This window comes from Filicampus tigris, chromosome 12 (assembly GCF_054856515.1).
Source record: "Filicampus tigris isolate MCC_2025a chromosome 12, RoL_Ftig_1.0, whole genome shotgun sequence".
Taxonomy (NCBI): Eukaryota; Metazoa; Chordata; class Actinopteri; order Syngnathiformes; family Syngnathidae; genus Filicampus; species Filicampus tigris.
The window spans coordinates 9,235,838-9,245,775 of record NC_141228.1 but is presented as its reverse complement, the minus strand read 5'-3'; the positions used below and the strand labels follow the sequence as shown (position 1 = coordinate 9,245,775).

General features: G+C 41.1%; 1 long non-coding RNA gene across 1 annotated transcript; it reads right to left on the bottom strand.

The window, feature by feature from the left end:
- Nucleotides 1–1,872: 1,872 nt before the first annotated feature.
- On the bottom strand, nucleotides 1,873–3,701 carry LOC147138284 (uncharacterized). The gene is made up of 3 exons (XR_015088898.1): nucleotides 3,634–3,701; nucleotides 3,011–3,078; nucleotides 1,873–1,993 (listed from the first exon to the last, which is right to left on the bottom strand). It is a non-coding gene; the product is annotated as an uncharacterized LOC147138284 (long non-coding RNA).
- Nucleotides 3,702–9,938: the final 6,237 nt, after the last annotated feature.

Here is a 9,938-nt window from a genome sequence, read left to right as displayed (position 1 = left end):
TCATGCATTGCTGAAATTAAAGCAGCCGGGAGAAAATTACTACAAATGAGGATATGATGGACTATAATTTAACACCGTGTTTGTAATTCAACATTTTCAAGCGATCACAGTAATCAAACAATTTCTGTAACTCTAATGAGGCTTTTGTACCTGTTGACAGGTATTATATCTGATCCTTGCTTTCTAAATTTCAGTGAGTGCCTTCTCTAGAATACATATTTCCATTCCTTCCACAAAAACTCAATAGGATTTCAAGTATACAGTATTAGGGCTCATTGAAGGTCCCTTCAGAACAGTCTGGCGTTTTCTTCTTTATTAGGTGTTTTTAGCTGTGTTTTGGATGTCGATCATGTTAGAAGACCCGCGACCTGTGGCTGGGACCAAGTTTTCAGCCAATGTCACTCCAGAATGCTTTGAGGGTTTTGACATTTCATTGTACCCCGCTCAGATTCAGGCACTTTGTGGAGTCCCAGTTCATGCAGGTTATAAGAACAAAAAAGAAGAAAACCCATTCCTGTCACATCCTGCACTTCATAAAGCTTGCTTTCTTTAAGTGAATTTTCCAATTACAGTAGCATTAAATGCAATTATGGTGCCTCTAATAAAGTCCCAGTCACTGGTTCATTTCCTGACAAAAAGCTTCCTCTTTTATCCCATTTTTTCGAACAATGCGCTCCGCGACGGAAGGGAACAAGACTCCACTGTAAACAGGCTGCTGGCCTATTCACCTGGCCTAATTACCCTTACCCGATGGGAGTGCATGCTCCTGGGAAAGGCTCGAGCTCTAGGGTATTCCACACTGAACTCAGATATCAATGCTGGTCCCAATGGGCATCTGCTCAAACACCAACGGGACTACGACAAAAAGGCGGCAAGTGATCAGTATGACATTGGAAAAGAACAAAGTTAATATATATCTTATACATGGGTTAATGTTCCAATTTTATGAAGGCCCTACGTCATTACTAGCCATTTAATGTTTTTGTCAGGATCTTAGTACTTCAGTGTCATAGCTGCAGTTCACCAAGAAATCCAAAGCGGCAAGATTAGTGAGCACTTGGGGGGCACCAGAGCTAACAGTAAATAAGCCTACATAAACCCAAGTACGACATTAAGAAGCCAACTAAGGATTTTGTCTTTCAGACCTATGAACAGACGGGAAGGAACCACAGTTGATTTGTATAAGCTTGAGCATTGTGCCTTGTATGCATTAGCTCAACCATACCATTGCAAAGACAGAATCACTGCTGCTAACTAAAGTCCCTCCAATGTGTGAGACCACTGAGTTCTATTGAGGAAAATGTTGCAACTCAGCTTTCCACAACAACGTTAACTTTATGGGAAGTAGAGGAATAATTCAAGTTTGACACTAAATAGGATTGATACATGTTGGAAACAACTAATAAAATAATGACTGAAAATGTCTTATTTAATAATCATTTTAAAAAAGTCTTTAAGCAAGGCAGCAATCTTGAGGTTACCCATAATACGACATTACAGGTTTATGGAGGGCCTGGCAGTGTAATTGGAGAGACAAGGTAAGGACCAACATAGCTTCTTTTTTCACTTTTCCTCCTGATCCTATCACTGTAGTCCTTGGACATACAGATGAAAGACTTGTTTGTAACTGGAGACGACAGAGCAAGTGGAGGTAATGAGAATGTAAAAAACGGAATGCAAGAGAATGTTTTAGCAGTATATAGGGGAGAGTGAAAAAAAAATTACCTTTGATTTCCTCAAATTAAGAGAGGAAAAACAGTCCTGGCCCACTTCTCTAACTGGCCTGTTTGATTGACATTGAAGCAACGTGAGGCTCTTGGCTGTAATAACTTGACTTTGTGAGGAGAATTCAGTGCTTTGTCTTCCTTGGTGGTGGGGCCCGGGGTCCACGGATCAGCCTTGACTTATTATGACTGGCTTTTGTCCTTCAGGATCAGTGGGAAACTTGACTTGCCCTTTGGTCTGTCATCGAAAAAGGGCCCCCATACTGGGACTGTTCCCAAGCATTGGAATGATGGAATGACAGAAGAGAACAAGGCCAAAGTTTGTAGTTGCCTATTATGTTGCAAGGCACATTTACACAATATAATAGATGGCTGTGGTTAATAGTTTTTATTCATTAAAAACCAAAAACTGTTGTACTTTCACTTACTTTCAGTGATGAAGAAAACATTTTCAACATTCCTTTCATCAATGTTATTTATTGACTATTGCCCATAACTGTATGAAGAGTTTACAGTTAGAGACAAACATGCACTAACTTCAGAAGTGGGCTATTTGATTCATGTTGCACAATATACCTCATATGCTGATAAATGATAGGTTACTATAGCAGCCTAAGAACATATCAGGGTTTCAACTGGCTGATGGCTTATACATTTTGCTCTACATATTGTATTATCATTCCTTTTATGGTATAGCTACTGCCTGTGTCTGTGTTGTTTTGTCACTTGCTTGTTTTTATTTAGGAGGGTTCACTTGGCATTACTACAAAATTTCAATGAGTATTTCAGGGAATATTTGCCAGTTGTTGCATTGTCTTAAGGTTTATACCTAATTACAATTGATTTCTCATACTGTATATTTAAACACATCATATGTAAGAATAATGTAAAGCAGACTAAACATTTAAATGCCAATGCTCACTTGTAAATAGTGGGAGGAGATTGTTCTGAAGGCTACGGGAATGATCTTGGAGTTGACTATGTAACTCACTGCATTCTGGCATGCCTAGAAAAACAATATTTTTCAAGTCAACGCTTGATAGATCCTCAACAGGACCACACTTTATCTGATTAATTGACTACATTTGAACCATACTTGATCTATGAACTCAAGTGCAGACATAATTGTACTTTAGAATATAGCTTATTTGAGGAATGTCGACAGTTGCAATGAAGGAAAAAGATGAGTGTGCAAAAATAACATGGACAGCGGAGAAAGGGCTAAAACATTTTGAGGGAAACTGTTTTCAAAACACCAACAGAGATCTCTTCAACATATTACTCACGGCAGCATTAAAATGTGTGACTATCAGGTGGTTGAAGCCAGATCCCACCCACATATGATGCATGGATTCTGAAAATATAGGACATTTATCAGATGGAGCAAATCACATATTCATTAGGTCTCCAAAAAGCTATATTTACCAAACAATGGAATAATACAATGAAGTGCAACAAGTGCACAGCGGGGGCTGTGGAATGGCACTGGTTGTTCACAGTGGATTTAACAACCCCCTTTTTTATATGCAGATGTCTATAATGGAATTGTCAATATTTTCCATTTATATTTATTTGATCTTTGCATAACGATGTAAAAAACAATTACAGCTGTAAGATGCAAATGTTCTTGTATGCAAAAGGCAATATGTGTTACTAATTACTGAAATGAAAAATTAAGTTAAAAAAACAAACAAAAACAGCAGAGGTTGTCATAAAGAATGATGCACCTACAGTTCAAGTTGTGATATGGATGTGCACAGGCTGTAGTCAACACTGTTGACTTTGAAAGTGACATGAGTTGAAAAAACAAAAGGCTCCCCACTTAGCTCTCTTCCACCCCACCACCTTTATTTCATTTCCATTCAGCTGTCTTCGCATCCTATCAAACTAAACGTTAAGGTGTAATTACCTTTGAAGTGAGTCAACTATCTAGTGGGAAATGGCAAAGTTACAGGGACAAACACAGAAGCTCGAAATGACGACAGGTGTTTCCTCCTGGGCCAGAGTGAAATGAACATGGAAATGAATGTCTGAAACGCTTTCAGCAGGTAGTGGGGCGAAAACGGGAGGGAGGGAGGGACAGAGGGAGGGGTGGAGGAGGCAGTGCATTGAAGCTACAGAGGTAATTATTCTGCAACTCCTTCACCTGTGACAAGAGGTGGCCAGTGGGGGTTGGCGCAGGGGGACCTGATTGTCGCGTCCTAGAAAGCAACTGGGTGAAACCTCTTCTACTAACCTCCGCAATGATTGGATAAGCCCTTCAGCTGTCTATTTTGGACTTTCTAACACATGCATACACATTTATTTTTCCACTTTTTTCATTTTGTTCCTCTCATTCATACATATGCATCAATACACAGTCCTGGAGCAATCCACACCATAATTATTCAAGGGAGAAAAAGAAGCCTGTAGCTTGGAGTTTATAATTACATTGCTGGGTTAGAATAGTTTGAACCATTTTTTTTACCCAGGTAATTTGCCTCATTTCACAACTGAATTCAATCACATATGCAGTGAACAAGACAGAAAGCAAAGTTGAAGGTAAAGTTATCTTGAGTTAGTGCCGTAGTGTGTAATATTATATTTCTGGAGGAAAGGCAATTGGAATAAAGGAAAATAAGGTTGCTACAAAGAAATACAGTGCAGCCCAAACTGTGCCCTCAGTCATTAAATTAGAAAATTGACTCAAGTTACACTCAAGCAATAGGAAAGAAAAAAGTATTGAGGCTGGATTTATACTGGAGGGCTTAATGCCAAATTCCATATCGGTTGATTTAATATTCACTTTCAAGTGTTTCAATATCACCATTTCCGTTAACTGGAAACCTAAAACAACTTGTGCATGAGTATATACCCAGAATGCAGGTAAAAGAGTGCATACCGCTACAGTGGCACCGTCAAACATATTTCATTTATATACATTTATACATAAATGACCCAATGTTTACATTCACAGATTCACAATTAGTGCCGTTGCATCCACACTTGATTCAGACTCGAGTATATTCAAATTTATGCAGTGGCAAGATGTGAGGTAAAGAACAAAACAAAAAACCCATAATAATAATAATAATCATTTTTTTAATTTAAAAAAATGAATTGGGTCACTTCAACTCTGTAGTGTATATTTTCCTAAATTACCTAAATTACCCGACCATTCAAATTTATTTATTGTTGTGAACGACCCGCAAACTTAATTTCAGCCCTTCACTGCGTAGAAGTAAGGAACCCTTCTGAGTAAGTGCTGCTGTAAATCCAAACAGTGAGTTGGCCAGTAAATCAAATAGTCCAAGTTGCCAGAGTGCCTAGGTCGAAGTGTATTATCTGTGTAAATTACACTGTCGCCCTCATTGGCAAAAGTGGGCTTGTGTTACCACTGTTGCTGCCATATGGAACTTTGTAAGAATACATATAAACGGAGACAGATGGGCACACCGGGGTCAGACTGATTGTGACCGAACCGAGAGAGAAAGACATACAGACAGACAAAACCAGACGAAGAGAGTGGGGGGGACATACAAAGAGAGAGAGAGAAACAGAGAGAGAGAGTTAGCTTCTGGTTAGATTCCAAGTGTCTAAAGGCTGTCAGTTAGCTAGAAGTGAATATATGCTCATAAAAAAGAAGAGAGAAACGGCATTGGAATTAAATGACTTCCTTTTTTCCTATTTTAAATCCATCCATCCATTATCCATACCGCTTATCCTCACAAGGGTCGCGGGCGTGCTGGATCCCATCCCAGCTGTCTTCGGGCAGTAGGCAGGGGACCCCCTGAATTGGTTGCCAGCCAATCGCAGGGCACACAGAGACAAACAAACATCCGCACTCACACTCACACCTAAGGGAAATTTAGAGTGTCCAATCAACTTGCCATGCATGTTTTTGGAATGTGGGAGGAAATCGGAGTACCCGGAGAAAACCCAGGCAGGCACGGGGAGAACATGCAAACTCCACACAGGGAGGCCGGAGCCGGGATCGAACCCACGACCTCTGAACTGTGAGGCGGACATGCTAACCAGTCGTCCACCGCGCCGCCCCTTTTTTAAATCATGAGCAGTATGAGTTTCAATTCAAAAACAACCTCTAAAAACCTCAAAAGTAGAATACTATGTGCCTTTCATGCATGACCAAAATCAGAGCTGGGCACTTGACCCTTTTTTGCCCCTCTGGCTGCAACCCTCCACCCTTGACCCTAACATTAACGGCAAACATTCAGGATCAAACCTATGTAAATATACGCAGTAACGTGTATATACACATGTATATACACACCAACATACATCTACATAAAAAGTATGAGGAACACTCATTTTAGCATGTACATAGTACAGAGGAAAAATACTCTAAGGAAGTGACAGTGCTGCAGTGCTGTAGTGAAATGTAAGGAACAGCATTGGATAAAAGTAAAACTAGACAAACAGTAGTGGGGAATGTTGAGTATTGCACGGTATTACAGTAGTGGGGAATGTTGGGTATTGTACGATATAAGCTCAGGTGCAGGACTGCACAATTGCACTAATGTCCGCCATTTTGTAGAGACTACACAATGTTCTTGTTAAAGAGTCTGACAGCAGCAGGCAAGAAGGAACGGCGGAATCGCTCCTTTGCACAGCGAGGGTGTAACAGTCTGTCACTGAAGGAGCTGTGGAGCGCTGTTAGGGTGCCCTGGAGGGGGTGGTCCGGCATTTGTCCATTGTCCAGCATTGATGACAGCTTGACCAACATCCTCCTGTCCCCCACCGAGTCCACAGAGTCCAGGGAGCAGCCCAGGACAGAGTCGGCCCTCCTGACCAGTTTGTCCAGCTGCTTCTTGTCCCGGGCCGAGACGCCGCCTGCCCAGGTGACCACTCCCTGGAAAATGACCAATGCAGCCACAGAGTCATAAAAGTTCCTGAGGAGTGTCCCCTGAACCCCAAAAGACCTCAGTCTCCTGTGTAGGAAGAGTCTGTTCTGACTCTTCCTATAGAGGGCGTCTGTGTTGTCGCTCCAGTCCAGTTTATTGTTCAGATGAACACCCAGGTATTTGTAAGTTGAGACTCTCTCAACATCTGTTCCCCGGATATGCACTGATGCAGGTGAAGAGTGATGGAGGCTACCAAAATCCACCACCATTTCTTTGGATTTCCCCGCATTGATCAGGAGGCGGTTCTGCTGGCACCAGTCCACAAAACCCAGAGTAAGTTCTCTGTACTCCCGATCATCTCCGCCTGTGATGAGGCCGACAATCGCAGAGTCGTCAGAGAACTTCTGCAGGTGACAGGTAGGGGTGCTGTAGCTGAAGTCCGAGGTGTAGAGGGTGAACAGGAAGGGAGCCAAGACAGTTCCCTGTGGGGCCCCCGTGCTGCAGAGGAGCACGTCAGACACACAGTCCTGTGTCCTCACATACTGTGGCCGGTTTGTGAGGTAGCAAGCAAGCATTGTGTACTGTATTTATACAAATGTGCAAAAATGTCATGTTGTCTCAACAAATGTGGAAATTCTTACTTCATTTGACACCTGTGTGAATCAAGACGTACCGTACTGTGATTGTGAAACAGAATGGATACGGTATATGGTGTTAAATCTAGGCCATAAGTCTTGTTTGCAGGTTGAAAAAAGACATATTTTTAAGTTGTAACTGTCATATCATTTTTTTATTTAAAATGTTGATATTCTATTTCAATGTAATATCCCCCCCCCCCCAAAAAAAATAAATAAATAAATAAATAAAAAATCAGCTTCAGACTTTTATCACAAACGGATATGCCCATATCAACTGGATCATTGGAATCAACTCAAGATGGTCAGTCACAATAACACTGTTTGAATAAAGTTCATAGATGCCACCCCCCATGGACTCAAAGCCCATAATGACACATGACATTAATATGCAAGGATGCAGACAAGTTATAATTTGTTAGTATCAAAATCGAAGGACTAATTAGTGATGTCCTACATAACCTGTAGTTACCTATACAGTGGTGACTATGGGTTGCTTATTTTCATATGACTCTATTTCTTTTATGTTGCAGAGTGCAGAAGTTCAGGAGAAGGGAGCTGAGTGTGTGCAAAGAACTGTATGAGGGAGGGGAAAACGTGACAGAGAAGATGCAGGGATTCTTGACACCACAATGCGGAGGGAGCAAAGGGATTCTTCTCTCATGTTGCTTCTTTTTGTCTCCCAAAATCAACAGACTCGTGTCTGGCCAGGAGACTGATGCTCTTAATCTCACCCTGCTTGTCTCTACTGTGGCCAACACCTGATTCATGATGTTGGCTCACAGTGGTGCAGGTAGGTTAACACAATACACTTTCACACCACTTTTTACAAGTCATACGGGTCTATGCACATGGAAGCCTTTATTTTATCAATGTCAATTCTTTGTTGCTAGGACTCGAGTTGTATTCGTTTTCTCTTTATGTGCAAATCTGTTTTTGAAAGACTATAAAACAACCTTGGAATTTGCTTTAGACAGTCACACATGTGAAAACCGGAATGGAATCTTTATGGAGGGAATTACAAGCCAGAGATATACACACACACACACACACATGCACCTGTGCAAGAGACAGATGTGTGAATTAAAGCCCATCCAATTGCATTAAGCTGATCAGTCTGATGGCGGTGATTACCTCTGATTGGGTATCACAACATTGGCAATGGGGAGCAACAACTGTTTCCCCTGGATACACTGCGCCACCGACCATTCAATTGCAATTATATCCACCATATTAGCAGATTAGCAGACAAGCTGACCCCACCATGGATCGGAGCCAAAGCAGCGCCCTGACAAGTTACGAGGCAGGTGTTAAAACTCCCCCCACCCGTTTCCTCCCAGGACACCATGGTGGAGCTGCTGGGCTGCAGCTGTAGCAGTGGCACTCAATGTGTTAATGATGCATGGCTGTGGGGCTCCAAGAGCTTTTAACAGCTAAAAGCAATACAAAAAGTTCCCATCACTGATCTCGGGTATGTGAGAGAAATAGGAGGCAAAATGGCGATAAACAACTAAAAACACATACATGTAGAATGATTGTAATGTTGTTAGGATGTTTAAGAATGATATTTATGTTTTCAAGAAATGAAAGTACTTGTAAATGGAAAATGTATTATCAATTTAACATGAAACAGAAGAGTGCTGTTCAAAACCCTTCAAATTTGAAGGATTAAATAATATTGCCAAGTATATACAGTAAAAGGAGACTTAAAAACAATGAAAACCCAGCTGTTCTTTCTGCTTTCTGATGCTGTGACATGACATCTGAATATGATGAAACCACGATCAAGACCTGATTAGGCAGTTGCGGTTCTGAAGGCCCGGTATCCTGAATGTTTGAGATGTCTCCCTGCTGCAACACACCTGAAACATTATAAATTTAACCATGGAAACCATGTCGATCCATTAACTCCAAGTAAATTAAGAGCTCATCAGGGATTTGAACCTGGGACCTCACGCACCAAACACACATTCTGCTGATGAAACGTTTACCAGCATAGTCTCTTTATCATTGCCATCCAACCGAGGTGAACTAGTGTCTTTCACATTGCCATTGAAAATTCAGGTGAACTTCAAATTTAGGGAAACTATGTCGATCCATTAACTCCAAATAACTTAAGGGCAAGTATGGGATTTGAACCCAGGACCTCTCGCACCCATTGAGAGAATTATAGCTCTAGACCAACGAGCGTCATGTAGCTAATGATGCGCTAATTTTACAAGCACAGACCCTTTGGCATTGCAATTCAAATTTCAAGTACAAAGTTTAAAATTTATGGAATCCACGTTGATCCTTTAACTCCAATTAAACTAAGGGTTCGTCCAGGATTTGAAACCGGACCCCTCACACCCAAAGCAAGAATCAGACTCCTAGACCAATGAGCCCCATGAAGCAACCCACATGTTAGTTTTACCAGCATAGACCCTTTCACATTATCATTCAGATTTCAGGTGGTCAATTTCAAGGAAACTTTCTCAATCCATTAACTACAAGTAAATTAAGGGCTCATCCAGGAATTGAACCCAGGACCGCTCACTCCCAAAGATAAAATCACACCACTAGATCAACAAGCCAGTTGCAGCTAGTCACGTGCATTTTTACCATCATAGATACGTTGACGTTTGTATTTCCATTCAAATTTCAGGTGAACAATTTCAAAAATAATTTGGTAACAATGTGAATCCATTAACTCCAAATAAATAAAGAGCTTCATTAAGGATTTGAATCCAGGACCTCTC